Here is a 14,542-nt window from a genome sequence, read left to right as displayed (position 1 = left end):
GTTGGACATACCAATGTTCCTTCGAAACATGATACAAAGCGTAGTGGGGCGATAAATCCCCAACTTTGGGGTGATTTTAGGCGGCAACACCCTCCCCCCCCCCCCCCGGCGATAACAGGGAGGGCCGTCGATGAACCTTAACTCGGTTGCATCTCACATATGTTCTTTAATGTCTAACATAACTTAATTTTATATAAACTAACCTAATTTGCTATCCAAGACATTATCTATTATAATTACAAAAAAATTAGGAAACAATTTCTAATTATGAAACATAACCAACTATAACCGCCTTGCCATTATTAGTCCCATAAATTCACCGACTTATGATTCGAAGTCCGAAACTATGTCCGACATTAATGACAAAAATAATAATAATAATAATACAAGCCCAAAACAAAATCTCTTCAAATGGCGTTTTTGTTTTAAGCTCGTGCACATTTGAAATGCGGATTAGGGGAGGCCACGTGAATGCGTTACAGTTTCTATTAAGATATATTTTATATATTTGATAAGTCAAACTAAGATTTCCTTTATAAATCCTTCACACCTTTCAAGTCTGAGCCACTGCTATTTGGTATACTGCATGCAGAGATAAGCAAGAGATGGACCTGAATAACCTGATATGCATAGGTATTTTTAATGCATTTGCATCCTTCACATCTATACTTCCGTAATGCATTTGTATTCTTCCATAAAGTTGGTCTGATCAATCATGCTTTAGTACAGAACTCGACACGCCTCTTTAACGAATTTCCGTTATTGATCAGTAGTGGTGGAGATAAGCAGATTGAAGCAATTCTTGATCAGAAAATTTTTCAATGGATTCAATGAAGATTTTACTTGGTATATTTCGTCTCACTTTTGTAGCTTCGTTCCTTTTATTGTTTGTTATTCCTGCAACTAGAAACACAATCACAAGGGAAATCAATCTCAAACTGAAACTACAATTCTAACATGTTCCAAATCCAAACATGTAATTACGTACTAATTCGTAGTGGAAGTTAATCCTGAAACAGGTCATCAAGTTCAAGTCCAGATCGATAAACGAATACGAACTAAACAACCAACTCTCGTTTATATTAATAAAAATATATATCTCAAAAAATTGATTACAACTCTCAAACCCTAACTCGATTTGACTCTTGAGTCTTGACAAACCCTAACTTGGTTGCCCCTATTTATAATCTTAACCCTAACGTAGCTAACAAGAAACCGAATAACCCTAACTTGGTCATTAAGCAACCCAATAATGACCCCTTTTAATTCTTGGGTTGGATCCCATTATCAGGCCAAACAACAACTGAGCCAAAAATCAACTCCCCCTCCCCCCAAAAAAAATTGTGTACCCGATTCACCCACTAATTTCCTACTTGAAATAAGTGGGTCTTCAACTTCACGTTTGCCATCATTTTCTTGATTCTCGCAAGGTTTTTCTTGATATCTTGCAATGTTCTTTGGGCTTCACTTGACTTGAAAAAACTCTTGCTTCGTTTGACCGTTACACGTCTTCCTTTGGCCTGGAATCTCTTTCTTGAGCGCGCTTTTAACTTCTAAAACCCTCTTCTTTGGACTTTGAATTTTGAAACTTGGATCTTTGATTGAAATCTGACTCGTACTCGGCTTGTCTTTGTTTAGTCCAATTCTTTGAAAATCCCAACCTGCAAAATTCTTCATTCCAATGATAACTCGTTTACCAAGACATGCTATCTTGAGGCTAATCTTGTACAATCGGTTCTTGGTCCTTGTCACCTACTCACCTTCGTCAAAAGCTTACTTGTATAATCATTAATGGTTAGCAAATCGTGTTTCATATGAATCACGCATCCATTTTCCATTGTTTGACCAAGACTTAGGATATTGCATTGTAGGCTCGGGATATAGTACACATCGGTCAAAAGGGATTTCTCCTCTGTTTTCCCTTCAATTAAGACCGAACCTTTTCCATGAATATCAATACAATATTTGTCTTCGAACTTCACCTTTCCCATGACTCGTTCATTCAATTAATAAAAAAAACACTTTATTACTCGTTATGTGATTCGATGCTCCGTTGTCGAGATACTAAACATCTTCATCCATCGACATGGTTTGAAAACGCTTTGGAATCGCACCATCTTCATTCCAAAAAATCTTTTTAATGATCACCTTTTATCATAAATAAAGCTGGATTAAAATCATCAATTCTATTCAAATTAGCTTCTTCCCTTTTCCCCTCTTTCTTCTTACATCCCGAACACATAAACACAAAGTGACTGAATTCATCACAACAGTAACACTAAACCTGTGATATATCCTTTCTACCCCTTTAACGATCATCCGTTCTTCTTTGACATGTATGCCTTGACCCACGATGTTGACCTCTCGGTTGCCACAACCATCTTGATCCCCATCATCTCGGTCTTGACCTTTAGTTTCCTGACCTCTTCCACATCCTTATGAACTCAGCCAACCTCTACTTAGCTATCGAACTGATCATACGAGTTGTGTTTGTAATTACTTTTTGATTGATTGAACAGTATCTAGCTTTGCGAATTAGAATTGTGTTCTCTCCATCGTAGATGCTCCTCAAACGCCTTAAGTCTTCCAACAACATCTTCAAACTTCATACTATCGAGATCAACACTTTGCTTGATTGAGGCTACGAGTTGGAAGCATTTGTCTGGAAACGCATCCAATTACTTCTTCACAAAGACATCTTGCTCGAATACGTGACCAAGACCCATTGCCTTTGAAACCATATCGGTTATTTTTCTCGCAAACTGGTCTATAGTCTCGTCTTCCTTCATCTTGAGTTTCTTAAAGTCACTTTCATGTTAGCAGTCAAGCCTTTCGAACTCACTTGGCCCCAATATATTGTGCCTTCAAATCCGTCCATATATCTTGGGTGTTCCTGTATTGAGCAATATGAAGAAGAATACCACCTTCCATCGCTTGAAACAAAAACAATCTAGCCGTTTTATTCTTCTTCGCATCAACAGTCGCACCATCTTTCGATAGAATGACTTCCCATAGCCCTTGATCATCCATAATCGTTTCCACCAAAATTGCCCATGTGATGTAATTGTTCTCGTCAACTTTGGAAATTGCAACGATATCCCCCCGTTCACTTTGGGTTGGATTATCGGTCTTTCTTCGTCACCTGCCATTGACATCTTTTTTTTTTCTTCTGTCGATAAACTCTTAAAGAACTCTCGTTTGTATCAATCAAAAAAATATATCTCAAAAACTGATTACAACTCTCACACCCGAAGTCGGTTGCTCCTATTTGTAATGTTAACTCTAACTTGGCTAATAAGAAACCTAATAACTCTAACTTGGTCATTAAACAATTCAATAATAACCCCTTTTAGTTCTTTGGTTGGGCACTATTATCGGGCCAAACAACAATTGAGCCAACTCATTTAAGTTAACGGGTCCGTTTTGAAGAAAAGTAAAAATTGAAGGCTAAATCATAAGAGTTTTGAAGATAGGTTTAATTTGTTTCTTATGTTATTTAGTATGGTAAACAAATATTATTAGTTATTTAGTTTCCTATAATAGGTTTCTTGTTTTCCAAGTTAGAGTTATAGTATAATTAAATAAATAGCTATGATCTATGTAATTGGTGTGTCAAGAATTATAATAAACAGCTTTATCGATCTTGATTTAAGAAGTTAATGTGGAAAAATATCGGATATTAGTCAAGTACCGATATTTGAGATATCGGTTATCGCGGTGGGATATCGATAGGATATCGGTAATTTTAAAATCATGCAAATCTAATATATATATATATATATATAGCACTTTAACACTAACAATTCAATATACACTCTGACGATTAACAAATTATCCTTTTGCAACTTGCAAGTAGCAAGTAGGAACTGATTAAGACTCAAAACACTAACATTAAACACTAAAAATTGTAAATTAAGACTTAAAACACTGATGTCGGGAATATCGGTGATATATCGGTTAAATATCGGTCAGATATCAGCCAATATCGCCGATATTATGGGTACCGATATTCTGATCGATGTTTTGACCGATATTTCACATGAGAACTGATAACCGTGATACCAGTGATATTGACTGCATAGATCTTGATTGACATCAAATTTCATGTTCCTCAGCCTGATTTCAACAATCCATTTTCAGGGCGGATCACTATGGTTCCTGACAACGATTTTGAATTCACACAAGGAAGTATTTTAGATATTTTCAACTTGGTGTTTGCCTCCCTATTCTACTTGGTACTACTTTTAAGTTATGTTAGGATAAACAACACCAATCAGTCAAGGAAAAATGATTGGATATCCATTTCAGTTGCATCGTGTTGTTTTCTGATTTCGGCCTCATATCTTATTGCTGGTTTATGGGATGCTACTGCTAAAACCCCTAAACTGAATTGGTGGGTGTTCATTGTTAAACCACTAGTTTGGGTTACAATGACGGTTTCATTGCTCATAGAAAGATATACATCAGTCAAGATTCTAGCTACCATTTGGTGGATCTTCTGTTTCTTGTAGCTTTCTTTTGTGAACATTGAGAATTTCGCAAAATCCTTGACCATCTTGAACTTGGTTTTGATAGAGTGGGCTGCTAGCTTCTTACTTCTCTTGTGTGCATTAAGAAACTTAAAAAAATTTATCACTCAATACACACAAAGCCAGACGTTTTCCGAATCCTTACTCGTTAACGAAACACCAAATGCAAATACAAGCCAGCTAGAAGAACCGAGTTTTTTAAGCAAATTGACATTTTCTTGGGTGAACCCATTGCTTGCAGTAGGTTATAGAAGGCCATTAGTTCTAGAAGACATTCCATGTTTAGCACCCATAGACCAAGCATCTGTTGCTCATATGAAGTTCACAAAAGCGTGGGATTCACTTCAAGCAGAAAACAACTTAAACGATGCTAACATGGTTCCTAAAGCATTAGCCAAAGTTTATTTTAAAGAGATGCTGTTATCAGGATTGTGCGCCTTTCTTAGGACTATATCATTTGTTGTTAGCCCATTGTTACTTTACGCGTTTGTTAACTACACCAACCAAGAATTTAAAATTTACATCAAGGACTGTTGCTGGTAGGGTGTTTGATTGTAGTCAAGCTAGTAGAGTCATTGTCTTATAGACAATTCTTCTTTGAAGCAAGAAGAACTGGTATGAGAATGAGGTCAGCTCTAATGGTGAAAGTATATGAGAAACAACTTAAGCTTTCTAATATCGGAAAGAAACGGCACTCTACCGGGGAAGTTGTGAATTACATAGCGATTGATGCGTATAGAATAGGTGATTTTCCTATGTGGTTTCACTTGGCATGGTCTTGGTCTATTCAACTCTTTCTATCAATTGGTATCTTGTTTTCCATAGTAGGATTAGGTGTTCTTCCAGGTTTAGTCCCTTTAATCTTATGCGGGCTTATTAATTTGCCATTTGCAAAAGCTGGGAAAAAAGCCAGTTCAATTTCATGGTGGCTCAAGACAAGAGACTAAGATCCACTTCCGAGATTTTAAACAACATGAAGGTCATCAAGTTACAATCTTGGGAGGAGAAATTCAAGAAAATAATTGAATCTTGTAGAGAAACTGAAGTCCATTGGCTGCGTGAAGTACATATGACAGTTTTGTATTGGGCGTCACCAACAATTGTTTCTTCAGTTGTCTTTTTTGGATGCTTGATATTGAATGGTGCTCCTTTAAATGCTGCAACTATTTTTACAATTTTAGCAACATTAAGGACTATGGCCGACCCTGTAAGGTCATTACCCGATGCACTTTCTGCATTAATCCAAGTCAAAGTGTCATTTGATCGGATCAACTCTTTCTTGGTTGATGATGAACTTAAAGATGCCAAGGTGAAAAGAAACCAAGAACCGGAAACTTCGCATGGTTGTATCAAAATACAGGATGGGAGTTTTAGTTGGGATCCAGAATATCCATTCCAACTCTTAGGAATATAAATCTTGAAGTAAAATGTGGGCAGAAAGTTGCGGTTTGCGGTCCAGTTGGTGCTGGAAAGTCATCTATGTTATATTCTATTCTTGGAGAAATATCCAAAACTTCTGGAACAGTGAGTGCAAATATTCTTTGATTGTATTTGGTAGAGGTCTATTATAAAAACTAAAAAGACAACCAACTTTGCTTAAATTTCTCTCCGGTAACCAACTTTTTTATAATTTTTACTTTTGTCACAAGAAAATTCTGAAACTTTCAATTTTAAAAATACCTCAAAACATTAAGGGAAATTGTTTGACAAAAAAACATATGATATGTTGTGTTTTTGTCACACATGAGTTCATTGTCTTTATTTTTGCATGGCAATGTCCCTATACCTATAACTATAATTCTATAAAGACTCAACAAAGGGTCCTTTAGATAAAAATTAGGGGCTTACTCATGCAAAAGGACCATTTTGTTGTGTTATTTAAGTTCAGGGTTAACTTTTTATGCAGTTTGCATTTTTCACAAATGGTGGCAAGTTTTTGTGATTTATTTTGGATTAATTATAATCTTTTTATTAGGTGGATGTTTTGGGATCAATTGCTTATGTTAGCCAAACATCCTGGATACAAAGTGGGACAATTCAAGATAACATATTGTATGGGAAGCCAATGGACAGAAGTAGATATGAAAAGGCTATTAAGGCGTGTGCTTTAGATAAAGATATTGAAACTTTTGATCATGGAGACTTAACAGAAATTGGTCAAAGAGGGCTTAACTTGAGTGGAGGCCAAAAGCAAAGAGTTCAACTTGCACGCGCAGTATACAATGACGCTGATATATATCTTCTGGATGACCCTTTTAGTGCAGTAGATGCACATACAGCCGCGACTCTCTTTAATGTAAGATTTCAATTTCTTGAAATATATAGTTGGATGCTCTGTTTTCAATTTTTGAAAATTTAAATTGTCTCTTAGACGTTGTTTAGTTATATCATACTAGGACTAGAACCAAGGCAATTAAATTAAAATCTGGTGGTTACCCATGGAACAGATAAAAGTTACCCGCTACCCTATCCTCAAGTTGTTGTTTGGTTAACTTTTAATTGTTTCTAGGTACATAATTTTCTTATGTTGTTCAGACTAGCTTATATGTTTTTTATATTAGTTTTTTTATAAAAGGTATCAGAATATAATATCATATGGAGCCCATATGATATGGTGTATGGATTGTGTGTAGCAGGGTTACATAAGGCTCTCTATATAGAGTATGTTTAGTTATATTACTAGCATAATAATAAAATATAAGTATTAGGTGAAACTATTATGTTATATAGTTTACACGGTCGGAGTAGGCTAACCACGGGTGTCTTCACATATAAACCGAACCAGAATAATAGCTGACCCATTTTTCGGTTTGTGGCTTTTGGCTTTCTGATTTCTTTGAATACTCATAAGCTATTCATTTTAATCTTTAGATATTTAAATTGTGGATTTCATTTTTCAGGATTGTGTTATGACCTGTCTAAAAGACAAAACAGTTATTCTTGTCACTCATCAAGTGGAGTTTCTCTCATCGGTTGACAATATTCTGGTAATAATTAAGTTTTTTCGTTATGAATACTGTATAATGTTTTTGACTCATTTTTGGTGCTCATGCTTTATTTATTTGTTTATTTTTTCAAGGTTATGCAAAATGGTCAAATTATACAATCAGGAAGCTATGAAAATGCCTTAATGGAAGGGACAACATTTGAACAACTTGTGAATGCTCATAAAGAGGCAATCACAGGTTTAAACCCTTCACCTCCTGAAAACATGTATCAAAATTTGGAAGAAATTAATAATAATTACCATAATAAAGAAAAGAGTGAAGGGAAGGGCCCACCAGGAGTGCAGTTGACTGAAGAAGAAGAAAAGGAGGTTGGGAATGTTGGATGGAAACCTTTCTTAGATTATGTTGTCATCTCAAAAGGAGTATGGTTTTTGTCTTTATGTATTTTAAGTCAGACTATTTTTATTGGTCTTCAAGCAGCAGGAAGTTACTGGCTAGCATATGGTATTCAAATCCCTAAAATCACCACCATCATGTTGATTTGTGTTTATACTTTGGTTTCAACAGTGAGCACAGTTTTTGTGTTTTTAAGATCAGTCTTTGCTACACTTTTGGGATTAAAAGCATCCAGGTCATTCTTCAATAAGTTCACCGATTCAATTTTCAGTGCTCAGATGGTCTTCTTTGACTCTACTCCGGTTGGGCGAATTCTCACCAGGGTAAGAATTCCTCTTATCATATCAAATTAGATACAAAATTTTGAAGCATGTTACCTTGAATGCGTTTTTCGCCTATGAGTAACATTCTTTTAGACCAAATAAAAGTTTCAAAACTTTTGTTATCTAACCTATAATATAAATGACCTGCAGAAGCGTGTGTCTATACTATATATGAACTTCGACATTCACTTTCAACTAACATACTTTCATGTATATTTGTTTTGAATGTTTTATGTGTGTTATACGGTTACATATTTCTAAATTGCATGTGTTATGTGGTATGGGGTGAGCAGATTAAGCAAGACTTGTTTGACTTACACCTCTAAGAGAACAACATCGGGGTATAGGAGTTTTTAGAGACATAGGATAAAGGTCATGGATTTTTATAAAAATGTATAGATTTGTGTAGCTTTTTCTATCAGTGGGTTCATTTGTCATGAGTGGGTTCATTTTTTGTTTTTTTGTATACGCTGTTGTTTATCTTTTCTTAAAGGTACCCTAGTGTCTCACACACGAGTCAATAGTCTAGCTACTTGCATATGATCACTAGCTTGCAGGCGTCACGGCACTACCCAATAGTCTAGCTACTTGTTAGTTGTTACTGTGTCATTCATATTATAGAACCTACTCTATGGGTGAGGTATTACCGGGTACATTTATTTGTTTATTATTTTTCTCTAGCCTAGAGTTTTGTTAACTAAATTAGAAATTAGACCAAGGTGGTTAGAGTTTTATGAAATTAGCCCAAAATAAGTGTGTTGAGTCACATGTTTTGCACCCAGCTAATTTAATATTTCTTGCAGGCCTCATCTGATCTTAGTGCAATCGATTTTGACATGCCATTTTCTTACGCCTTTGTGATTGCTGCTGGTATTGAATTGCTTGCTACGTTTTTTATTATGGCCTATGTGACATGGCAAGTTCTCTTTGTAGCCATTTTCGGTATTTTGGCCACAAAATATGCTCAGGTAAATCCTGGTTATCCTTTTTATAGGTGGCAATATGGGGCAAGGTGTCACACCAAGTGGTTCGGGTTGTGATGGGTATTTACCGTATTTTTTAACCTTATAAAAATTAGTTGGTCAAGGAGGGTTGACCCACAAGCAATTTGTTTCCCTATTTTCTATTTGTAAAGTAAAAATATAGTGCTTGTGATTTTAAAAGAAAATTATTACCGCAGTTAATAGATTATTATTGTATAAAACCTTTTTAGAAAATTAGAAGGTTGTATGCATTAAGAATAAACTTAGGATGACTTTAAACTCGTATGGCCTATCAACCCATATGATCCTTCTTCCTTGAGCTAACTTTTGGTTTTGACACATTTGAGCGATCAAATACAAAACAGAACCCAAATTGACCCTTGCATAAGTAAAGATTTAAAATGGTCACATCTAGTCCTTTTCATTGATAGCTAACCGGTGGCCATCCACTACACATAGTCTTATAGCTAACTGGTTGTATTTCCTTTACTATGGAATGTATAAATATGATATTTCTAGTGTTTGAAAAGAAAATTAAGATATTATGAAATCTAAAGAATATACATGAAATTAATCCAAAGTTGAGGTATAAGTTATTATGAAAACTATATCTTTTGTTTCCTTTTCTTTTTTTTTTCTTTTTTTTTGGACTGCAGGGATATTATCAACCAAACACAAGGGAACTAACGAGAATCAATGGAACAACGAAAGCACCAGTGATGAATTATGCATCCAAAACATCACTTGGAGTAGCAACAATACGAGCATTTAAAATGCAACATAGGTTTTTTAAAGAATTCCTCAAGTTGGTGGATACAGATGCAACTACTTTCTTATTTTCAAATGCAACATTGGAATGGTTGGTTTTGAGAACCGAAGCATTTTCAAATGTCACTTTGTTCGCAGCTAGTATTCTTCTGGTTTTTGTTCCAAATGGTTTTGCCTCTTCAGGTATGTTAGTCATGTCTTGAGGTGGATACATGGGTAACGGGTTCAAAAGGATATTTTTTTATATGGTTTGAAACGAGTTGAGAGGACCAAAATATTTTTTTTAGAATGGTGAAAATATCATAGAAAAGACTAGCAAGATGCTAGACAATTACAGATGGTAAGAATGCAACAGAAAGAAAGAGGCATAATGTCATCCACCGTTTTAACCCCCTCCTGAAAAGCATGAAGCTCCTAGCTTTCCAAAGCCATATACTGGAATAATCAACGCCGTCTTCTATTTGCTTCTCTTCCTGGATCTTGAAGAATTCATTAGCATAAGAAGAAAATCCAACCGAATATATAGTGGAGATAAAGAGAAGTCGCTCCAAGAACATAAGATGCTAAGAATATGCAGTCGAGGAAGAGATAATTGACTTCCTCTTCATCCAAAGTGCAAAACGGGAAAGTCATAAAAGTAACTGGCACGCCTTTAATCAAAAGATTCTAAGAGAAAGGAATCTGATTCCTAATCACTCTCCGAACAAAACAATTTATTCCAGAAGCATTCAATTCTCCATATATTGTAATCTTGAACTCCCGAATACGACCCTGACAAAATTTTCCTTGGGGATTGACCCGAAAACACCCCCTAAGTCGTCCACTGTTCATCTTTGGTAATCACTCGACTCAGAAATATTGAACTCCGCAAGATCATACATGAGGCTTGCATCTCCATAACCTCTCTCCCCCTTCTTGACTCTCTCTCTTCTAACTTCATAAATATTGAAATCTCGTTGTCGTGTTATCAACTGTGACCACTCTAATAGAGACCAGGCAAATTTTAAAAGAGTCTATAACGTAAGCATGAGGATCCTTATCCATCAAAGCCATCTCCCCACACCATTTATCTTTCCATAACTTGTTTTATTTTCTTTCCCTACTTTTCCCCCAGGTCTTCAAAGTTACTTTCAATTTCAAAAATATCTGGCCACGCTTAGCAATCCATATGTATCCCAATAAGAGAGATGCTATGAAAGCTTTCAATACATCTTGACCGAAGACCATCGTCTTTAGTTTTAATCCTCTACCACCATTTAGCAAGAAGAGCAGGATTGAGAAAACCTAATTAGGACCATGGATTCCCGGACAACCACGGCCTTTTAGCATACTTAAAGTATCCCTAAGCATACATATTGATAATTCTACTATTATCACGATTCCAAAGGAACCATCTCCTGATAGATTCCAAAGAATCAATGATTTTTTAACTATAATACGATCAAAGTAATATATATAAATGGGTACTTCCAAGAACCGATTTAATGAGAGTAAGCTACCACCAGAGGAGAAGTTTATTGCTTTCCAATTGTTTAACTTTGATTGGAACTTAGAACTCCAATATTCGAGTAAATTCATGTTAGTTCTATAGGAAGCCCGAGATACATGAACAGAAAGTTAGCGGGCTCACAATTCAAGATACTAGCTAGTCTCGCAATTTCTACACTTTCAACCCCAACATCATACGCTTTGCATTTATAGATGTGTTCATTTATGTTCGTTTATGTTTGTTAATATTTGTTTGTTTATGTTTGTTCATCAAAGGTATTAAATACTTAATTATAATGACTTTTCTAATCTTATGATAAAGGTATAAGCAAAATTATTAATTATAAAAAAAAATACATATGAGTATTACTTTATAGATAAATTGACATATGAATATTAATGTTAAAATATAATAACCAACACAAACTTGTTAGCTGAGCCGAACCATTGACACCAGCAATTCTCGATTAACCAAATCAAATAATTAATACACTGATTGTGTTCATTTTTATTCTAGTTCATTTGTGTTGGTGAACCATTCACGAACAAATTCATTTTCTTAATGAACGAACACAAACAAGAAATATGATTTGGTTAGTTATTCGTGAACCATTCGCTTGTCCGATAAAGGCTTAACAGACAAGCATGAACAAGGCCTTGTTCGATTCGTTTTGATTCGTTTATAGTCCTCCATTTGACCTGTTAGAGATAGCATAAAAACCAAATCATCTCCTTTACAAGTAAATTGGTAGAAATATTTTCACTTTTGACACTATATTAACTCCAAATTAATGTTTCATGTTTGTATAGGGTTGGTTGGCCTCTCTCTTTCTTATGCATTAAGTTTGACCACCAGCCAAGTGTTTTTTATAAGATGGTATTGCAGTTTAGTTAATTACTTGATCTCAGTAGAACGGGTTAAACAATTCATTTGCATACCATCAGAGCCACCAGCCATTGTGGTGAATAATAGGCCACCATCATATTGGCCTTCCAAGGGAAAGATTCATTTCGAAGATCTAAAGGTAAATTCATACTTTTTATAGCTTTTACAATAAAGAAGCATGCCAAGAATTGTCGTTCAAATGCTTTTGGTAATTAACTATAAAATAGATGGCAAAATGGCAGAGTTGTGTGACATGAATAAGTGTGTGCATTTTATATACTACTATAAGCATGTAAATTCTTACAATAATTTTATATTTCTACTCGCTTATAGATTAATAAAAGATATGTTCTGTTGAGATCTTAATGTTTATGTCTTTATGGGGTTGGTTATGATTTCAGTTAAGATATCGTCCAAATGCACCTTTGGTTCTTAAAGGGATCACTTGTACATTCAAAGAAGGGACTAGAGTAGGCATTGTTGGAAGAACAGGAAGCGGGAAAACAACTTTAATAACTGCTTTATTTCGTTTGGTAGAACCGGATAGTGGGAGAATACTTATAGACGGACTAGACATTTGCTCTGTTGGACTTAAAGATCTTCGAATGAATTTAAGTGTCATCCCACAAGAACCCACCCTTTTTAGGGGTAATATTCGAACAAACTTGGACCTGCCTGGACTTCATTCTGATGATGAGATATGGAAGGTAATCTAAATATCTACAATGATATTGATATGAATCTATATGCACATAATACTAATGAACTAAAAAGAATATTTTGAAAATGGTTTTTTTTTTTTTTCATGTGGGTCATTGTAAAGTATAGAATGATAACCCAAACCGAATGAAAACTTTTACGAGACGTCCATATAATGATGTCAAACGGGACAAAGGTCTATTCATATTTTTATACCCAAAGCAAGTCCATTGATTAAAACGGGACAAAATTAATGCTATCTATTATTTATTTATACCGAAGCATCTACAATGATTTACAATGGTACAGAAGTGAAAACACATTGGTAGTTATACAAAAAAATCTGTTCATTTATCTATACGATCCTTATGTAGTAACGTTGATGGTTCTTATGAAATTGCAGGCATTAGAGAAGTGTCAGCTTAAAACTACCATCAGAAGTCTTCCAAATTTGCTAGATTCTTCAGGTATTTTGCCCATTGGTTCCATAAATAACTATATAACTTGTCAGTCATATCCAAACACCATCTCTAGTAATATTATTCGAGTTACTTATTTGAATATAAATTTTAAGCGCGTATTAAAAACACAACACAAGACTTTTAACCGTCGTTTTTTTTTTCTGTAGTGGGTGATGAAGGAGAGAACTGGAGTGTTGGACAAAGACAGTTATTCTGTCTAGGAAGAGTATTACTTAGGAAAAACAAAATCCTAGTACTTGATGAAGCCACTGCATCCATTGATTCAACAACAGATGCTATTCTACAAAGAATCATAAGGGAAGAGTTCTCGAGTTGCACTGTCATAACTGTGGCACACAGAGTTCCAACTGTTATCAACAGTGACAAGGTCATGGTCATGTCTTTTGGTATGTTACTGCTCCCACATGGTTGGAATTAACGTTTACATGCATTCCACTTGGCAAAATGAAATAAGGCCCCAAATTTACACTTCGCTTTGGGCTCCCAGAATCGTTGAGCGGCCCCTAGTTATTAGTTATTGATTTTGGCGGGCAGAAAAATATATTTATGGTTGACCTGTTTAGCATCATATAGTCCAAATCGTCTTAATATTAAAAAGTGTCATCTTTAGTTAAATTTGTTTATTTGTAGGGAATGTGATGGAGTATGATGATCCTTCAAAGCTTATGGAGATTGATTCATTCTTCTCCAAGCTTGTAGCCGAATATTGGTCCAGTTGTACAAGGAAGTGAAGGAACTCTCCTTAGACTCTTGATGGCGTTCAGTAATACTAATTGAGCTTGAATCTTTAATTAATTTCCTTGCAAGTCTTTATGATCTTTGAAGAGTGAGTATTTGTATTACATGGAATTTTCGAGCTCGAATAGACTCCCTCGTTTACCACCTTCTAGTCCTTTAACGTCCTGCCACTCAACTTCAGCGCCTCATGTTTCTTTTGTTTACTCTGCCAAAAATTTCATTTTAGTAAAAATATAACCTAAGTACAATAATTGGTCAAATAAAGTGCACAAGTAATGTGACCTTGATAATCAAGATATCAT

General features: G+C 35.2%; 1 pseudogene; it reads left to right on the top strand.

Annotated features, from left to right (window-relative positions):
- Positions 1-821: 821 nt before the first annotated feature.
- On the top strand, positions 822-14,233 carry LOC143557157 (ABC transporter C family member 8-like; annotated as a pseudogene).
- The last annotated feature ends 309 nt before the right edge of the window (positions 14,234-14,542 follow it).

The sequence above is a fragment of the Bidens hawaiensis genome, unplaced genomic scaffold, assembly GCF_021521415.1.
Source record: "Bidens hawaiensis isolate Kalapana, Puna unplaced genomic scaffold, B.hawaiensis_p1.1 tig00018841_1, whole genome shotgun sequence".
Classification (NCBI taxonomy): Eukaryota; Viridiplantae; Streptophyta; class Magnoliopsida; order Asterales; family Asteraceae; genus Bidens; species Bidens hawaiensis.
Note: the sequence above shows the minus strand (reverse complement) of the source record. Positions and strands in the feature narration are given on the sequence as shown.